This window comes from Aotus nancymaae, unplaced genomic scaffold (genome assembly GCF_030222135.1).
Source record: "Aotus nancymaae isolate 86718 unplaced genomic scaffold, 86718_ANA_hifiasm-v0.15.2.pri h1tg000011l, whole genome shotgun sequence".
In the NCBI taxonomy this organism is placed as follows: domain Eukaryota; kingdom Metazoa; phylum Chordata; class Mammalia; order Primates; family Aotidae; genus Aotus; species Aotus nancymaae.
Genome location: NW_026988422.1, coordinates 27,178,215 through 27,187,106, shown reverse-complemented (window position 1 = coordinate 27,187,106; position 8,892 = coordinate 27,178,215). Strand labels below are relative to the sequence as shown.

The window sequence follows — 8,892 nt, the reverse complement described above, 5'->3', positions numbered from 1 at the left end:
TCAACAATATACTAAATACTCATTAACGTGTTCTGGATTCCTCTTATTATAAATTTGTAAAATAATTTTGTCTTCAATTTTTGAATTCTCTATGGCAAGGAGCACAATGGCTTGTGCTGGCTTGTCTATAAAATTGTAATTGGTATGAAACGGCTTTGTTAATTGCCTCAGCTTCAATATTCTGGAAATTTTCAGTTTCACTTAAAATATTAGAACAAATGGTTATTCATAAATACATATTACAGATATGTTGAAAAAATAACAAGATTTCTTCTTTAAGCTCTCAAACTCTTTCCATTCTATAAATTAAACACATCAGTAATAGCTAAGAGCCAGATATAGGTGAAGGGGAGGGAGGCAGCAAATCATACTGCCACGTATGCACCTATGCAACAACCTTGCATGTTTTTCACATGTACCCCAAAACCTAAAATGCAATAAAAAATAATAATAAAAATTAAAAAAAAAAAAAAAAAAGAAGAGTGAATTCTGATACACTGTCATTTACCATTACACTATTATAGCCCAATCTTTGGATGTGACAAATTTCTAATTAGTAGATGTTATTTTCCCAAACACAAGGAGAATCTAATATGAAGCAAATTCAAACTACATCTTTATAAGACGTTTTATAGACATGTAACATAAAGGCTAAGTAGTCATTAGTTAAATGATTAAGTTCGTTTAACTTATTATTGATGACTAATATTGCAAAATGTTAAAGTATTAAACATTACAGCTCCTTGTGTCATTAGGTAATTTTCTTCCTTATTTCAGGAAGTGACACAAGAAAGTATTCATTGTTTTCAGGTTGGACAGTTTCAGGAATACAGCAGAACAAAAGCATAGACTTAAAATTCTTGCCTTTTGCATTTGAAATGGTTCTCAGGTATAAGACAACAAGATTTGAGGAAAACGAGCAAACAAACATGATCACACACAAGAAGTTCTTTCCCAAACTATGCTAGACCAGAGACTGGAGAAAGATCATTATATCTGAAGGAAGGAGTTTAGCAATCAAGAGACTGGTATGGGTTTCTTATCCTCTCCTCTGTTATTTGAGTTAATTCTAAACGGATGGGGGCAAAGTGGAATCCCTTAATAATTTTAGGGATCTGCAGTTAGGTAAAATCTGTGCTGCCAAGGTTCTATGTTCCTTCTTGGCAGTAGAGGATAAAATGGAGAGGCTAAATCAGTTCTCCATGCACCAAAAAGACTTTCAGTATAGACAGATAGTTTTTCTGGAAAAGGGTAGCATAGCTTTGCCAGTCAAATTGGAGAATTGCAGTAGCATATGTGGCATGAATCATATAAGAGACCACATGAGAACTGTACACCTCCTTGATATCATCATGAAGGTATTAATTCCAGAAACTAGATGGAGGATGTATTTTAGTGAATGTCATGATAGGCAGGTAGTGTTGGAGGACAAGATGCCACCTTTCACCTCATGTCACATATCACCTTAGTGACCTTGGCATTTATACACAATACCAGGAAGAAAGGGACAGGGAAGAGGAATCCTCTTGACTGCTTTGAAGTGGCAAATTATGTTTCTGTTCTGAGAAGAATGGAGTTAGGGTTAAATTATATTGAGTTATTCAAAATAAAAGCTACAATTTTTCATAATTGAGTTTGAAGTTATTGTACCAGGTACACTTAGTCTTCCTATTATGATGATTGTGTTCTCTTGCTAACATGGCATTCACCTTAGTAACTTATTGTTATAAACATAAAACATAAATCAGAAAGATGAGGAAACTGGTAAATTGCATCAGTCTAACAAGTTTCCTCCTTGTTTTCATTTGACATATGCCGAAGTTATCTGGAAGTGATGTCTCGGTTCTCTCCACCTTCTCTAGTTTTAATGTCAAGAACAATTTATCTGCTTTCTGTCTTCTTATTCACTTGAAGTGGTGGAAAGAAACTTTATTCATAAATAAAATCTCCCTAGGTAATAATGTTTTGGTTATAAAATATGTTTAACCATTGGCAACTCCTAAATATCTCTCAACAAGGAGCTTAGAGGCAGTAATCTGACTGCAAGTAGTGAAGAGGGCTGAATTTGTAGAGACGGCACACTGTCATATTATGCATTATTTGGAGAGAGGTAATGGGAAGGTTAACAAGGTTTACTAATCACCTCCCCAATAGCACCCACAGATATGATCTTGGTGGTACAAACTTTACTGATTAGCCCTCCTTGTATGTCGCCTTCTGCTTATTGCTTGTATATTTTATTTAATTGCTTGTTCATTTGCTTTAAATTTGGTCAAAAATTATAGATGATGATTCTCAGTGGTTTTATGTTGAGAAATAGGCTGATGAAAAAAATTCGTACACAATTCTTAGATGTGTTAGATTGTGGCTTCTATGTCTAGAAGCCACAATAGCAGAAATAAGAATTGAAATCTTTTAGATCTTTCATTTTTATTTTCAAGCTGTCTTAAATTATATCCCAAGAGGAATTTTGAGATCTACCTTTCCTGCTTTTCAGTGCTTTGTGCATTCCAGAATCCAGCTCACACCCTCATTCTTCACTTGAATGAAACACAAGCATACCAATGCATTTAATTTTAACATGGAAAGATAGCATTCCCCTATTTCTGTGCTTGTCTTCTGTAATTCCAAGTTCTAGGCAAGGATATATAGTAAGTTCTGGAAACCATGTGACTTAGTGATTTAACTCTTTAAATGAAAATACTGAGGATTATGGTCAAAGTAGTAGAACGTCACCAACTTGTACAACCAGAAGTATTCATATAATAAATATCTATTAAACACATGCTATCAAAAGATCACTGTCCTAGACATAAAGATGTGATAGTAAAAAACACCAGCTCTCTCTTAAGATGTTCAGATTCTAGTAGAGTGAACAGACAGCAGATAACTGATCATTAAGATTGATGGTCAACGAATGTTTTTCTGAGAGGTCAGCATTTAAGCTTATTATTTAAATAATAAGGTGAATATTTATTTAAATAATAAGGTCCTTTGGCAAAGCTCTCCCATGCAATCTTTGCATGGCTGTATTCTGGTCATTAGAGGACCAGAAATTTCAGTGTTTCGGGGCCTATTGGATGAATGTAATAGCAGCATGAGAGAAAAGGGTTTAGAGAGGTAGGTGTGGGCCAATATTACGGGTCTCAGAGAAATTAGACTTCATTCCAGCAGCAAATTGTAGGGTATCAAGAGCATATAGTGATTTGTTTGATGATTTTAAAATATTGCTCTTTTTATAGTATAATACCAATGATGAAATGATGTGATATTTGGAATTTGTTAAAAGGCATTTGGGGAGCTGTTAGGGAGGTTTAGTGAAACAAGATTAGCCATGAGTTTGATAGTCGTTAAAGTTGGGCACATAGAATTCATTATACGATTCCTTCTTCTTTATGTATAATTGAAAGTTTTCATAATACAAAGGTTTAAAATATATAAAAACATGACTTTCCTCCAGTATAATAAGCAATCCAGTTCCCAGATTTGAGTCTGTAAATACTAGCCCTTATGGATAGATACACTGCTGGGGACTAGTGCTTGGGAACATGAACTAATAGTGCCATTTACTGAGATAGGAAAGACAGGTCAGTGAATTGCAGCTTAGAGGGGGCATTGGAAATCAAAGGTTCGATTTTGGACGTGCTGAGGGCAAAATGTTTGTTAAATATCCAGGTGAAATAATCAAGTAGATCTAATGTCCATATGAACCTTGAGTTCAGAAAAAGGGTAGTGCTGTAGCTGGTATTATTTGTTCACAAGTATTTGTCCCCTCCCCTCTCTTGCCATCTTTATATGCAGAACATACTTCCTATCCCACATGAATGGCTTTGGGTAATAGAATATGAGCAAACTTGACATTTGCTGTGTGCAACAAAAAGCTTTAAATTTGCTTGCATGTTTTAGTTCTGCCCCTTTGTCTTGTCCTCCATGATGAAAGTGATACGACCCAGTGATTCTCTGATCCATAAGCCTAGCATCTGGGCTGAGAAGACACATGACATCAAGCTATTCCACTCAAGGCCATTCAAGTTGTAGCACTGGAGTTCTGTGCACAAGAAATACATGTTGAAATTCACTATGCTACATTTATTTGTTATCCTAGAAAAGCAGACTTACACAGTCAAGGAGGTAGATAGAGGTTTGGAAGTCATTGGCTTATTGGTTGTCTTTAAAGCCACTGGACTAGATGAGATGATCTAAGTGAGATGATAATCTATTTTTTTTATGTTGACAAATGAGTTCAACAGAACAAAACAAATCAGCAAACAAAAATTGCCCTAAATTAAGAAGTTCTTGAAAATATATGGGTAAAATAACACTAGTTTTCATTTCCATAATAGTTGAGTTATATTTCAAAAATTGGCAAATGAGTACTTTAAATAAGCATTTAAGAAATATTGCTTCTTGATTTCTATGCCAATCAAACAAAATGTGAAAGTCCCTACTCAAGTTAAATATTACCATGAGAGAGAAATTTCTGATAATTTTTCAAGTTTTGACAATGTAGCTGAAATTGGAGAAAGTTATCAGTTGGAATGAGTTGACCTATCCTATCCTAAAATCAGTCACTTGCTTTAAAACATAATAAATATGATTTTAAATTGTATTGTTTCCTGGTATAAATTTCTGTAACAAAATGTATTAAGCTCTGTTTTAATTAGATGAAATAAGGCATTTCTAAATTGATGATAAATGTTGCTTTAAAGTGCATATGGCATTGCACTGCTGGTAATTTGTTAAATTATTATGAAAATCGTATACTTCTACAGTAATTTGCTTTTTATTTAGGGTAAGGGTTCTGTCATAAACTACTCACTTGTTCTCTACACCCACTCTTTCTTCTCTCAGCACTTGCATGAACATTTGCACACACTTGTGTTTTCCCTAATCGTGAAGGTCCCAAACAACTCATAGTCAAGGTAGGTTGGTGGGGTTAGCAGAAACTGCTCTTGTACCAAACACATCTCTTTAGAATTTTCATGCTATATTATTTCCCTTTGAGTGGGTTTTCAACTATGGTTTTAAATTGTATTGTTATTAATCAATATGCCTCTTTAAGGAATTCCCTCCCTTTAATCATTTTTATAACACAGATTGGATTCTTTTCATTTCTTTGTTTCCATGCAGTTTATTAAAGTCCCAGGCATCATACTAAAATGTGGTTTTTATACTTCTCTAATGCATCCTGTCCAAATCTATTTGAATAATGTCATGGCTTGCCTCAATCCTTGTTTTCACATAAAAATTTATCATAAATATTTCATTAAGGTAAGGACAGATTTGGGGGTGACTCTTAGGAATTGTATATTTTCAGCTATTCAACTAGTTAGCAGCAATTATAACTGCTATTTTTAGGCTTTTACTATGCTTCATATGTTATTGTAAAAACAACATATTTAATCCTCATATAACCCTATTATGTAGGTTCTGGTAATATTTTCTTTTAATAGGTAAAGGGGATGGCTAAGTAACTGGCCCAATGTTATGTAGTTAGTATGTGGAGCCAGGATTGAAACCTTCTTCTGTTGCATGCTAAAGCCTGAATGCTTAACTCTATTAATTACAGTCCCTTGTTAGTTGGAGCAGTCTAACCATTCCATGAGACAACCTCCAAATCTCAGTTATTTAGCAAAGTAAAATTTCATTTCTAGCTCATATCACAGTTCAGTTAAATGATTGGCATGCAACCTTTCAGGCTTCATCTATCTAATGTCTTTGCCTTTCCCTAGAATTGCACAGTTCAACATGGTAGTCATTAGCCATACATAGATATTAATTAAAATTAAAAGTTCAGCTCCTCAGTTGCAGAAGCCACATTTCAAGTATTCAGAAGCCTCATTTGCCTAGTAACTATTTTATTGGTGTGTGACGATATAAAACGTTTCCATCATCACAAAAATCCAGCTGGACACTCTGAACTAGAGCCTCCAGGTCTTCCACTAGGACCTCTGTTTCAAGCTTGCAGATGAGAGAGAGAGCATGGAAGATTGCTAGGGGGATTTTTGTGAGCTAGACTGAGTCCAGTATATCACGTCTATTCACTTTCCATTGGCCCAAACTCAAAGAAATGGTTGCATCTAAATAAAAGAGAAACTGGGAAATGCAATCAAGCTATGTGTACAAGAGCAAAACGGAAATGGTTGGTGAAAGACCAACCAGGTTCTGTCTCATAGTTACTCTAAATATCTCTTTTTAAAGCATTCACTGAACACTTATTATGTATCCCTCTCTAAGGATTTGAAGTGCAGTTTAAATCCCTCACAAGACATTGGTAAAGGTTAGATTATTGTTTACATAATGATCACTGTCTTTCCCCTCACCACCTCTCAAGGAGGAGTTTCCTTCACATCTCCTTGATGTTGGCCTTGGCAGATGACTTGATTTGACCAATAAAATGTGAGCTGAAATGACATTGCTGTATTGAACTTGAGTCATTAAAAAAGAGTACGATTCACTCTTCAAGTCCCCAGAAGCTTGAGAACTCTACCAAGAGAAAAACATGTCTCCAGGTAATCATCGTCCTTCTAATCCAGGTTCCAGAAGGTGGCACATGGAACTGACCTGGACTTAATCTACAAGATAGATACCACCAGCTAACCTGAAAACTCGGAGTGATGAGTCAGAAAGTAATGCTGCGTATTCTATGCCTATGTGATTTAGTGTTTTCTGCTGTGCAACAAAAATTAATATAATTTTTTTGGTTTCTGCTGTGCAACAAAAATTAATGTACTTTTTTAAAGCAGAAGCTATTGTAAAGAAACTGAGACCCAGAATGGTTAAGTAAAGCATCCTAAGTTATATGATTATAGAACAAAAGAACTGGTACTCGAACTAGGGCCTTCTGATTTCAATACACATATTTTCAACTGTTATGCCATGCTGCTTCCAAGTAAACATATTGTTAATATTATTATCAGGCACAAGAACATATTATATAGAAAGTGCCAGGGTTGTTCAATGCTTCTTTTCAACATTTATGTTATTAATAGTTTAATTTTCTCACTGTGCTATTTAAGCTCTCTATCTATAAAACTATTTTATATGTGTGTGTCTGTACATGTACATGCAGGTAACAATGAATACAATTTTGAAATTTTATAAATGACATAATTTCTTCTGGTGAATTATTAGACTGGTCTTCAGTAAGTGCCCTTTTGATGAGTCATTTCTTCAATAGGTGCTCTTTATGGATAACATTGTGGCAAAGATGAATGAAGACTCTGCAGGAGACTGGGAGAATATTCCTTCAAGTTAGGTTTGAACAATGATCTCAAAAAAATGGCCCCTTTTGGTGAAACCCCAAGAGAGATACTTTTGAAAACGCTCACGTTTCCATGTGTGCAAGCAAACTTTGCTATTACTTATGCAGCATATGGCTGTGAAATGAGAGATCAGCTCTTGCTAAGCTGCCAAGAGTATGTGTGGACACTGAAAATATGAAAAATCAACAAATGAGCACGATACAAGGAAATCTTGTGGTTGAGTGTTATTATAGTTTGTGAAGTGCTAGTATAGTTGAGAAGTGTTGACTATTGAACTAGTTTGTCGCACAGTTATAATATGCAAAACACGTTCAAAGATTATAAAAGGGGTTTAACATCCATAAAATTATCCTATTTTTGTGTGCACTTCCCTTTGTGCGATTTTTTTCTTTTTGAATATTGTCATTTTAGGTTAATAGTATATGACTTTATAGTTATTGAAGCCAGGATGAATTTATAAAATGAAAATTGAACATTTGCCTGATGTGACTGCAATTTGCTATTCAAAGTCTGGTCCATGGACCAGCAGCTTTGACATCACCTTGGAGACTATTAGAATGTATAATGACTAGCCCCACCCAAACGTGACTGAATTAAAATATTTGTTTTAACAAGGTTTTAAGTTTTAATGAGAGAAATTACAGAGCGAATGTAAAGTTTCTGTCTAGAGGCCAACAAATTACAATCTTATTATTAACTAGGTTGATTTTTTAATATAGTCATAAGGAAATAGATTATTTGCTAAAATAAAATGGAAAATAAGATGAGAGAAAACCAGCTATCAGCTATGTTACCATTTAATATATGTCTGACTTGCAGTTAATGTTAAGAGCAGTGTGAAGAGAGATTAGTTTTTAATGGTCAAAATAGATGAGACAATGTGGTAAACCCACTATTATTTTCCAGTTGAGAATCCTATTCTCAAATTAGCATATTTTTAAAGTAGAGTTTAATGCATTAAAAAGGGAAATATTATAAACTTAGACTAGAACCTTTAATCAAAGCATAATTAGCAAATAAAATAGCTTTGGAAATAAAAAGAGAATGAACGTTAATATCAATAACGTGCTAATTGTCTTTCCTTTCTGTTGACTTTAGGAAGATTTGGGCTATAATCTATTTATAAGATTGAGACTTAGAGCTGCTATTTGATGCCTTAATTTCATATCTTTACAATAAGCCAAAAAATATATTTGTTCAAATAACATTCAATTTAAAGTTGATATTAATTTACATAAATGTTGATAGGATTCATGTCTGGTGAGATATCTATGGTGAATATGTTGCCAAAAATGCTATGTGTAATAGAGACTATGATGATGTTCTTGAAACATTTTCTTTTAGAGAGGATTTTTATGAAACTAGTTGTCACGTCTGTGTTCAAATTTATTGTTTAATTAAATATAATTAATTACAATTCAGTAACTAATTACTAAATTAATTAATTACAATTGAATCAACGAATCCTCTGTCAAATAGCTTCTTAATTTATGCTGTTGTCTTTTTTCTCTTATTTTGATGGGGTGTTATAAGGGACATGAGTCCTGTTATTCTAAATTTGTGTGTGTGTGTGTTTTGTGTGTGTGCAAAAAGCTTTATATTTGATCCAACATCATGATCAGTGTTG

The 8,892-nt window shown here is 34.0% G+C and overlaps 1 long non-coding RNA gene across 1 annotated transcript in view; it reads right to left on the bottom strand.

The window, feature by feature from the left end:
• The window catches only part of LOC135274163 (uncharacterized), a 47,451-nt gene extending 46,470 nt beyond the window's left edge, over nt 1–981 (bottom strand). Inside the window, exon 1 of the long non-coding RNA XR_010341947.1 lies at nt 865–981. This is a non-coding gene — a long non-coding RNA (uncharacterized LOC135274163). The remainder of the gene's footprint in view (nt 1–864) is intronic.
• Between the last annotated feature and the right edge of the window lie 7,911 nt (nt 982–8,892).